Source organism: Anolis carolinensis, chromosome 4, assembly GCF_035594765.1.
Source record: "Anolis carolinensis isolate JA03-04 chromosome 4, rAnoCar3.1.pri, whole genome shotgun sequence".
Classification (NCBI taxonomy): Eukaryota; Metazoa; Chordata; class Lepidosauria; order Squamata; family Dactyloidae; genus Anolis; species Anolis carolinensis.
The window spans coordinates 55,272,118-55,283,743 of NC_085844.1; positions in this window are offsets into that span (position 1 = coordinate 55,272,118).

The following is an 11,626-nucleotide window of genomic DNA, read 5'->3' on the forward strand; positions in this document are numbered from 1 at the left end:
CATAAGCAGTCCCACACTTCCCATTGAAATACTGATAAATGTATGTTGGTTAAAATTGTTTTTATTTTTAAATATTGTATTGCTCTTTCATTGTTATTTCATTGTTCTTGTTGTTGTTTTTGCACTACAAATAAGACATGTGTAGTGTACATCGGAATTTGTTTGTATTTTTTTTCAAATGATAATTTGGCCCCTCAACAGTTTGAAGGATTGTGGACTGGCCCTCTGCATAAAAAGTTTGGGGACCCCTGACCTAATGATTTTGAGTTGTGTGTTTTCCAGGCTGTATGGCCATGTCCCAGAAGCTTTCTCTTCTGACGTTTTGCCCACATCTATGGCAGGCATCCTCAGAGGTTGTGAGATTGTGTTACCTCACAACTTCTGAGGGTGCCTGCCATAGATGTGGGTGAAATGTTAGGAGAGAATGCTTCTGGGATATGGCCATACAGCCTGGAAAACACACAACCCAGTGATTCTGGCCATGGAAGCCTTTGACAACCTATTGATTTTGGATGATGCAGATGGCAGTGCATTTTAATTTTGGTGTTTTGCAAGTTTATTTTTAAACTAAAAACAAGACTTGCAAAATCTGAATGTGGAAGAAAATGGAACTGACAAATAATCTTCTCCCTGTCTTGAGCACAAACCTGGGGTTGCTCTATGAAACAACTATAGCATGCAGATTTACCAACTTGGATGTGGTTTCTTACAATGTGCATAAACAAGAAAAGTGCCATTTCCAAAGCCCTCTAAGTATGCTTTCTAAACAGACTTTTCCACAAGGATGTAATTAACAACTGAAAGCTGGGTCCAAATTCAACAGAACTCACTTTCTTAGGGCCCTTCCACACAGCCATATAACCCAAAATATCAAGGCAGATAATCCACAATATCTGCTTTGAACTGGGTTATTTGAGTCCACACTGCCATATAATCCAGTTCAATGTGGATTTTATACAGCTGTATGGAGGGGGCCTTAATCTTAATAGAACAGGTGGGGTGCTGAAAATATATTCCAATCTTAAACTACACTTTCTACTGTACTTCCCTCTCCACTACAAGATGCCTGTTTTAATCCATACAAGTTAGTGCTTAGTCTTCACTCCCACATAAACACAATCATTTTGCAAACATATTCTAATATTAATTATCCCCCTGGCACCAAAAGTCAGGGTTTCTTGATGCAGCCCGCTAATGTAAAATGCATTAGTGCAAATGCTGGCTCCAAGATCTAGATTCTTTTAAATAAACAGTGAGGAAGATTTGCTGGGGGGAGTGTGTGTGGTGGGGGGAGGCAGGGATTAAGCCATACTAATTGAATATGTACCCTGAAATATGAGTTTCTCCAGCAAAACAGCTACTGCCACCCTGTGTCATGGGAAATAGTTTCAAAAGAAACAAAATATTCAGAGAAAAACCAAAAATGTGGTTGTCTTAAGGACTGCCTTGTTGTGTCAGTTTATTATTTTCCTATGCCAGCCCTACAGTTAGGTAAAATGAGGGAAGTCATGACTGTTGAAGTGGTGTCAAACTGCATTCATTCTACAATGTGCATGCACCCTAAGACAGCAAAAATATTTTCAATTGGCCTTGCTTGTTAAAAGAAAATAATAATGGGACATTGTTGACTCAAATACGTTGATCACACAGACAGCCCAACAACTATAAAAGGGATTGGGAGGTAAAAACACAAATCTGTGATTATAGTGGTGGGACATGTGTCTAATGCAGACCTCCACTTTTTCTTGGACAGGACCTCAGCATAGCTCAGTATTGGCTATTTATTTATTTATTTATTTATTTCCAACATTTATATCCTGTCCTTCTCACCTGAAGTGATTCAGGACGGCTTACACAATTGGCAACAATTTGATGCCGACGCATAGTTAAAATCATAACAATATATAAAATCCATTAAGAACAATTAAATACAATATAAAAATATAAGACATATGGTTAAATCCGTTCATCCAAGATCCTCATGCTTTAGCCATAAATCAGTCCAGGTCGTCTTTGTCATTGCAATCAAGTGTACGACATCACGTAGCACTTTTATAAATATAGCCTAATATGTCGGTGTATGTTTTGATATTGCTATCAAACTAAATTAAAATGACTATATAGAAGAATATGTGTATTAACAATTCAGCAAGCTATAAAATTATAATGTGATTCTACAGATGACAAGATTGCTTTTTCAAGGATGTCAAGGAAAAAAATAACAAACTATTATGTTACTTTTGCCCAGTTAAGCTGTGTATAAAAATGTGAACCATCATCCTCTAGGACTAATATAACAGACAGACTTAAATTAGAGCAGGGTGGAGACATTGTGACCTTTGTGATGTCATTGGACTGCAGCTCCTATCAATTCTATATATATCAGTAATAATGAAAAATGTTGGGAGTTGTGATCCATCAATGAGTGAAGGGCTACACTTTGCCCACTGCTGATTCAGAGGATATCAGTGCTATGTAACTATTCAGCTCCATCTCTATAATCTATCAGATAATTCCCTGGTATCTAAAAGTCAGTGATGTTAAGTGTTTGAAACAGTTTCCCAATATGGTTTTACCTTTTGGCAATTCCACCAGCAGTATCTAACATCTGCTTCCATAGAGCCACTTTTCCAAGACTGTTCAAAGAGGTGCCTTAGTATTAAGACACATTTATAATATTAAGGAAAAGTGTCTAAATATTATGCTTGCTTTCTTCCTTCAAATCATGGCAGAGGAGGAACAAGGGCTACATAGATGCCGCCAGGAACACTTCAACAGGCAGAGGCCAAAAGCTTCTTCATGTACAGGTGAATAGCTGGTTTAAAGAGTTGAAATCATTTATTTTCTTTCCCCATCCAAGTTGTGTTTTTGTGTTATTTTTAGTCTGATCAGACACAGGGGAGGGAGCAGATAATGCCAGAGCTCAGATTAGAAATGGAAAGCAAAGCTGGAACTGCTCGGAAAATCAGTAGGTGCTCAGATACTACTGTGCAGAGCATCATAGAAATGCGTATTAAAGCACCATCTTCATGCTTGGAAGAGCAAAATGAAGCAGTTAAAACCTTGGTCTCTGCCAATTTCCCCCATAGTTCTTGTATCAAAATAATATTTAAGTTGAGTTCTACAGTTCCGGCCATTGCTTCTTTTTAAAAGCAAGGTGAGTGCTGGAGCTGCTTTGCTAGTGATGCAAGTGACAGAGCAAAGCAACAAGATGTACCCGGAATTGCAGCAGACAGCAGGGACATCGAAATGAAGAGATATTTCCTGACAAGACCTTTAAACCGAGAACATGAGATACTGCCTAACCCCTCAATGGAGAGAGGATGGCTTCTTTGTTATTAGGAAGCTGACCTAAAGCACAAATGAGATGCTTTGTAGAGGCACGTCCTTCCAGACCAGATGATCCATCTGACTATAGGGGGAGCAAACTGTCTTTAACACAAGCTGTAGGTTGAAGCCTCTGGCATTGCCAGGACAAAAGGACTCTCTGGCTCAAAAAGAACACAAGAGTTTAAGTGATTTATGTCACACAGGACAAATAGTAATAGATACGCTCAATACCTGGAATTTGTATCTCAAGTACAAATACATTCTGTGGTGTCTGTGTTATGGGGGGGGTAGATAAATGCATGCTTTACTAAGACTGGTGAAAGATGAATTATGCAAAATCTATGTCCACATATTAGCTAAATTTACATAATTATATCAGAGTATATCCCCCCCCCCCCCCATGAGCTGTTTTCTGGTCGAATAAGAATCACTGAAGGGCCTTTATAGTAGCTACTTTCTGGAAATAACTTCTGGAACTCCCTGACCAAGGAAACCAGAATGGCCCCATCCCTGCTATCCTTCTGGCTTCCCTGGGTGCAGAGTTCCATAAGTTGTTTTTTAACAAATGACTTATTCTGATTTGCCAAAAGGTGATTGAGAATGATATGCAGGCTAGTATACTCCATGCATGTAGAATGCTGGGCCAACAAGTATTTGCAGATTGATGCCAGAAAGTGGCTACTATAAAGGCACTTCAATTATTCTTATTTGGTGGTCAATTTGTTAACTGGAATTGGTTAAATAAAACAGATTATAGTATTCTTTGAAATGATTTTCATTAGCTTCCAGTTTACTTCTGAGCACAGCCCCAAGTGTTAGTCACAAATAATAAAGTCATAAACAGATGGGAATAAGGTACCGGAAACATAGCTTCCTTCTTTATGCTGAACTGTTGAGTTGATTAATCTTGCATGAAAAAGACAAAAATCTGAGTCTTTTATTTATTTATTGTACATTTATAGCCTGCTTTTTATTATGAAAGCAATTTTAAGAGCATATTGATAGTCTTCTAGCCAGGCTCTGATTTACTAATTCTCACAAAGTGCCTTCAGGCCACACCTGGGTCAGCCTACAAACCATGATGAAGGACTTGGAGTTAGCCAACAGAACTTAAAAGACTGGAAAAATATTAATGAGGCATTTGTTATTGTGTCATAATTGGATTTTTTGTTTTGGTGTTCATATGATGAATGCAGTGGAAAAGGAGATAGACCACATTACAAGTGGATTTAGTCAGTCAAGGAAGCCTGTGTTTGCAAGGGCAGTTATTAACAAGTTATTCTGCAGGTCTCTTAGGCACTGCTATATAATGCAGTTTGAAAGTATTTGTGTTTCTTACATATAGAGTTCCTAAGACAATAAAATATATTCTTCAAAAGAGAATATAAAAATTGTTTGTAGAAAACCACAGGCCATTTTCTGTGGCAGTGTCCTAATTCCGGAAAACTCTTTTAAAAAGGTAAACTTCTTTTAAAGGAAGTTCAGCTGATGACTAGTCTATGGTTGTTGCTGCTGCTACTACTACTACTCTATAAGAGGCCTGAAACATTCCATCAAGCTTTGCTGTTTTTGGGCTACTTGTGAGTAGACTGCAGTCCAGGCCCATTCCAGCTGGGTGTGACTCAGCAACCTCCAAGGAGGGAGCAAGAGCTGAGTTCACAAGGCCTGGGTGAGCCTCTTCTATTTTAATGTGTTATATGTTGCATTTGTAGAAAATCAGTTTACTGGGTGGATACTGGTCACTCTGTGACTAATACACCAGCTGGTAGTGAGACAACCAGCTGAAGGACTGGGTAGTAGTTGGTAGGGTTGTGCACAGATCCATTTTTCAAAATGGGCTTTGACTGTTTTGGCCCTTTCAGACAGCCATAATGGCATGGGCTCCGCTGCCATTTTTTTGGCTGCAACAGCTGTTGGAATTTAAGATAAAAATGAAGACCTATCTTTCCTGGCAGGCCTACCCAGACAGTTTTTAAACATTAATTTTAAACACGTGTCTTTGTTTAATCTAAGTTTTGTGTATTTTAATATGTATTTTATAGAAATACATTTTAATATGTATATTTTGTAGAAATACATTTTAATATGTGTATTTGTGGTATTTGTACAATGTTTATATGTTTTAAGTATTCTATTTTGTAACTTGCCTCGAGCCACAAGGAGAGGCAGGTAAGAAATAAAATTATGATTATGATTATGATTATTATTAGACATTAGTTTTTTCAGAGTCAGGTCAAGCCTTTTCTACCTGATGGTTCTCAACCTGTGGGTCCCTAGGTGTTTTGGCCTACAACTCCCAGAAATCCCAGCCACTTTACCAGCTGTTAGGATTTCTGGGAGTTGAAGGCCAAAACATTTGGGGACCCACAGGTTGAGAACCAATTGGTTTAATTTAAATCACTTTAATTATTTCTTTTCTGGCTGGCAGTTTAATGCATATCCTCCAGCTGTTCTCATTTAGTAGAGATGGTTCCAGTTAATCCTCTGCCCCCACTTTTTCAGTGGCTGTTAAAATGTCCCAGTTTTTCTCTAGTCCTTCCACTTTTCCTTTTTTCCTCAGCTTGCTTCAGTTGTTGCAAATTTAAGCACAACACTTGCATTCAACTCAACAAGGAGAAGAGGAGAGCATGGAATAGCATCTTGCCCTTCCCAGTAAGCTCAGGGAAAAGCAAACTGTTACAGTATTTCCTAATCCATTAATAGCTTTTGTCATTTTGACTGTATTTTGATGTTACTTGTCCTCATGTGTCCTATTTTCAACTGGGAAATTTTGGAGGGTATGTTTATGGTCTTGGTGGCTTTTAGTCTTACTTTTATTGAAAATTGAGGTGCTGTATAGTTTTTTTTTTAAATGCTGCATGGAAACTCATAAAGCTGAAGATTTGGTTAGGAATAACTAAAATAAGGATTTCCAAACTACTATTTGTCAAGCTTCCAATATTTTCTTTAGAATGTATTTAACACTAAATGTTATAACATAGCATTATAAACAGCAGGGCTGTTTAATGTTATGCCCAAAGTTAAGTTCAAAAGGTATGTAATTTCTTTCCACAAGACAGGCTGTTCAACTTCATATCTCTTATTCTCTGGGACCAGACAAGAGTTTGCTTTGAGCAAAATTATTATTATTTGCTATTTACTGGGGACACTGTGCAAGCAAACATCAGTTGTGATTTTATCACTGCTGATCAATATGCCATTTGCTTTTAACTATCGTTTTCTTCCAGGGGACAAGATGCTGGGAGAAGCAGGTGAGCAAGGTCAAGGGGAATTTAGATAAACAGAGATTAGAGAGGTACAGAAAGACCAGCGTTACCTACAGGCCTTTGTGTCGAATGTGAATTTCCTCCTTCATCACAGGTGCACCAGGCCTTTGTGTAATAATTCTGTTTACATTTTCTCTTCTACTGCCTCCCAAAGAGAGCTTGTGCGAAGTTCTGTTTGAGGTTAGCTGTACAGTGTCATACAACAAAAGACTTATTGTATGCAAAAAAGGTTATTCTACTGGGGCATTTCCTTACAGTTGGAATGTGAAGTCTGACTTAAATAAAGTTTCTACGAAATAGATTACTAAACCATACTGAGCAACTTGGCCATTAGATACATTTCTTTTGAGGGGTATCTTAAAAAATAAATGCACAATCCTCTCCCTTCCTCCCCCCCTTTTATTCTTTTATGAGAAGTACCTTTTGATGACAGTGGTTATCGTGAATAATTTAGAAGTTGAATTTTTGTTGTATGTGTAATACTACATTTCCCAAAAGAGGATAACCCAGAAGTACATATTATCATCTTCTGTCTGTCACATGGGAGGCCACAGTGGCAAAGCTCTCCCTCTCAATCTTTCTCTCGCACACACACATACATATTGCTTGGTGTACCAGAATCACACTCTGGGGGGTTGTTTTGATTTCTAAAACAGGGGATGAACTCTGGCCACTGTAAAGAATAGTGAAGTACTGAAGTGCTAAGAAACAATCTGAATGCTTCCCTCTGCCAGAGTTGGTGCCACTGAATGTAGTGGTGACCCCAGCAGCAGCAAAAAGATTAATATGTGTACATTAATTAATTAATTCACAAATATGTGTATGTATGCCATTATGATTCCAACATTTCAAGGCAATATGCTGGTTGAACACTTTTCATTCGAAACACTAGGCACTGGAAGTGTTTTGGATTCCAGATTTTTTCCTGGATTTTGGAACACCTATATCTGTGTATGCATACATAATAAGAGATCTTGGAAATGGACCCATGGCTAAATACAAAATTTATTTTGGTTTCATATACATCAGAGGTGTCAACCATCCCTTTTTGTTATCTGCCACAGTGACTGGGGATACTGGGAATTGCATCCCAAGAGCACTTGTGCTTCTAAAGTTGGGGAAAGGTTAAATGAAATTCTTATTAAACTGAATGAACTGCAGCCTTACAGGTATTATTGTATCACAATTCCCATCACCTGAGGCAGAGTGAGAAGGGGAAGTACAGTTCTCTGCCCCACCAGAAACCTCTACAAACTTCCAGAACTCCCAAATGAATAAATAAAAATTAGGCTGCTTCATACCCCTCCACTGCTGAGAAATTTTTCAGGATAGTTTTGCTCCCCCCAGTCCTAAACACTTCCCACAACAACAAAAAATGACACTGGAAATGACATCACTGCATTTTTTCTTTTGGCACAATGATGCCACGAGAGCCAGTAATGATTCTTGAAGGATTAAAATGAATCTCTCCCCAATACAATTGCCATTTTATGATCTAAGTGAAGAGCATTTCACATAGTGGGTGCCATCACACTAAATGCTCCACTTCAAATGACGCTTAAGTAGACATTAGGAACACGAGGCAGTACCAAGATGACATCTCTAGATATCCTCAAAGACTGAATATGAGAAAGAAGCTGGCAATTTGGGTAACTGTGGGGGCCTTCAAGTCACCCATTGATTTATGGCAACCCCCTATGGCCCCATCTACACTACCCTATAAAATTCAAATTATCTGCTTTGAACTGGAATATATGGCACTGTAGACTGATTTAATCGAGTTCAAAGCAGATAATGTGGACTATCTGCTTTGATAATCTAGATTATATGGCAGTGTAGATCCAGCCTGAGTTTCATAGGGTTTTTTTAAGGCAAAGAATACTCAGAGGTGATTTATCACCTGGTATACTAATCATGACTGAATCTGCTTGGCTTCCAAGACCAGACAAGATTTTATATCTTTAGGGTATTTAGGCTCTTAGGTAACCATATCTATCTATACATGTACCTCCTAATATCCCAGTTATAGTAAAACTTCCATAAATCAGCAGATGATGACAGACACTAGAGTGATGGCTATGGGCAACAATTTAACCCTGGCCTATGATGTGAACTCCAGGAAGAAGCATAAGGAGTGTTAAAAGGGGAAGGAAAAAATGTGGCAGCACCTTTAAGGTATGTAATGCTCTTGGATGATGTACATTTGCAATTACTATAACATGATCTAAGTACAGTTTCAGATGCTGAAATTCTGCACAACAATGTCTGAAAACTAGTTCTGTTTTAACCACAGGAGACCTTTCACACAGTGGTGCGGTTTAGTAAAACCTGCATATTATTTCCATGTAATTCAAGAGTGTTTTCAAAACCAAGAGTATTCCCCAAATAGCACTGGGCTCCATGCTGTTTCTTAAGAATTAGCAACATATTTCTCCAAAAGGCAATGGGTGCTGATGCAAGTCCGCAAGGAATGTATATAAAATGAAATAGTCCATCACAAATGCAGTGAGGTCTCTGTAGTGTTGATGCAACATAACCTGGTGATACTCATTCTACAAACAAGGGATAGAAACATTTTTGTATTATAAAGTACAGTATTGCAAATATTTCAGTGTATACAAAGTGAGTTGCTGTCTGACACATTGAGTTTCATTTGTCTCTCCAAAATCCATGCAAAAACAAATGCAAATGTCTATTTTTAATGATAATCCTTAGATGAAATGCGCCCCTCCAAGAATGAATCTCCATTCTTAAGATCTTCCAAGACTGCATGCAAAATGCATCTTCTATCCTGCAAATGTAACATTACGGCCCCTTCTACACTGCCCTATATCCCAAGATCTGATCCCAGATTATCTTCTTTAAACTGGATTATATGTGTCTCCACTGCCAGATAATCTCGTAGGATAAGCAGATAATCTGGGATCAGATCATGGTTCCATGATCCCAGGTTGAATTAAGCATTCTAGATGAACTCAGAGATGAACCTTGTTTTTCTTGAAAATAGGCCAACAGTGGGTCAACACATAGGTAAATTCCACTGGTTGGGTGAGTCTATTAGAGTTAGAACAACAAGATTTACCCACAACTTGAATTGTAACTCCAAAAAGCCCCATTATTCTTCGCTTGCGCTGTAGCCGTCTCAGCTTGGCTTTGGTTTATTTCAGTGTGATTCTAGAGGCATGCATTGTCTTATTTGAGACATTTTTTTCTCAATACACTGATCTCTAATAATCTCATCTGCCATATTTCCAGATTCACATGTAACAATTAGTTCCCTCAGAGCAGCAATATATTGTAATGATGATTCCCTTGGTTTCTGTTCATGCTGGCAAAATGTGTAGCAATTAGCTACCACTTTCACTTTGGGCATTAAAAAAACTCCTTTTAATGCTGTGAGTACAGGCTCATATTTAGTATTTCTGTGGAGAAGCGAGCAGGATATCCATTTCCCTCTTCTTTTCAAAGATAGTGATTAAGTAGTTCCACTTTTCACTTTATAAACCAACCACATATATATCTGTTACTTCTAAAAATGCTTTTCTTCCAAGTTGTTCAGAAAACGTGGTTCTTCTCCTACCCATTTTTATCCTCACAGCAGTTTTGCAAGATAGGTTAGGTAAGGCATAATGACAGACCCATGGTCCTTCAGGCAGCTTCATGGCTGGTTAGATCTCCTCAGTCCTGGGCTAGGAAATTCTAAGTAGTGTACTCACAACAAGCAAATAATTCCCAAGTAGCCAAACATAAACCCTGAAAGAAACTAAAAGGACATTTGAGCTTTGTTGAAAGTTTGCAAGTGGGTTCATAAATAGAACAGCCATCTTTGTCCCTACAGTACCATGGCACGAAAAATATCAACAGACTAAAACATTACATTTCTCTTAGATGCCTTTGTAACTTTATCTAGAGGAGTAAAGGAAAACGTTTCAAGATGTTAGAAGATGGTGTTTATTAGCCAAGAAGATGGTATTCATTCTGGACACATTTCAACCTCTAAGAGTTTCTTCAGGGAGTTATACAAAACATCACACATACTGTTGCTGTTGGTGGTGGTAGTAGTAGTAGTAGTATCATCCTGCTTTTTCTCTCTATTGTTATGTGTACAATAACTTGTACAGAGACTTCACAAGGCTTTCTGTATTTTGCCTATGTCCTCACAAAAAGACTTATGTGGCTAGAAGCACCATCAATAGAAACAATCTATTAATGCACAAAAGCATTACTTTTATGTCTTAAACACCTCATACTCAGCAAACTCAGCTTTACCTATATCAAACCTCTCTAACATATTTTTCATCTTTTGGTTGGCATAATGAAGATATCACCACAACAATATATTTGTGCAGTTTGCTATATTTTACGGCACAGCTATCCCTGGATATACCTTTTGTCCTATGAGTTTTTTGTAGATTCCCCTGAAGAAGGCCTCAGGGTATCTGGCTTTTTAGCTAATAGACTATTTTCTAGCACCTTGAGACATATGTCCCTTTTCTCTTATAGATTGTACTAGATGTTCTCCAGTTTTTGTTCTTTTATTTCTTTTCTCTGTCTTCTTAGTATATTCCTCCCCGTTCTTAAGTAACATCTACGATCAGAGCCATCAGTTTTGTTGTATCTGAAAACCACTAAGTCTTAGGACTTCATTACAGTACTTAGTAGTTTCATTGCAATCACAGTGTAAGGAATGGAAATGTATTGGGACTGTTTTGGCAACCTGTGGTCCCACAATCTGGGAGGAAGGAGAGGAAGAGAACTGCAGCAGAAGGAATATATCACACTTAAGTTCCAGGTTCAGTACATTATTATGCTATCCAAAGGCCATGACAAGAGTTTAAAACTATATAGAGCAGCATTTCTCAACCTGGGGGTCGGGACCCTTAGGGGGGTCACAAGGATGTTTCAGAAGAGTCACCAAAGACCATTAGAAAACACATTTCTGATGGTCTTAGGAACCCAAATCCCTCCAGTATTTTTTGTTGGTCATAGCAGTTCTGTGTGGGAAGTTTGACCCAATTCTATCATTGGTG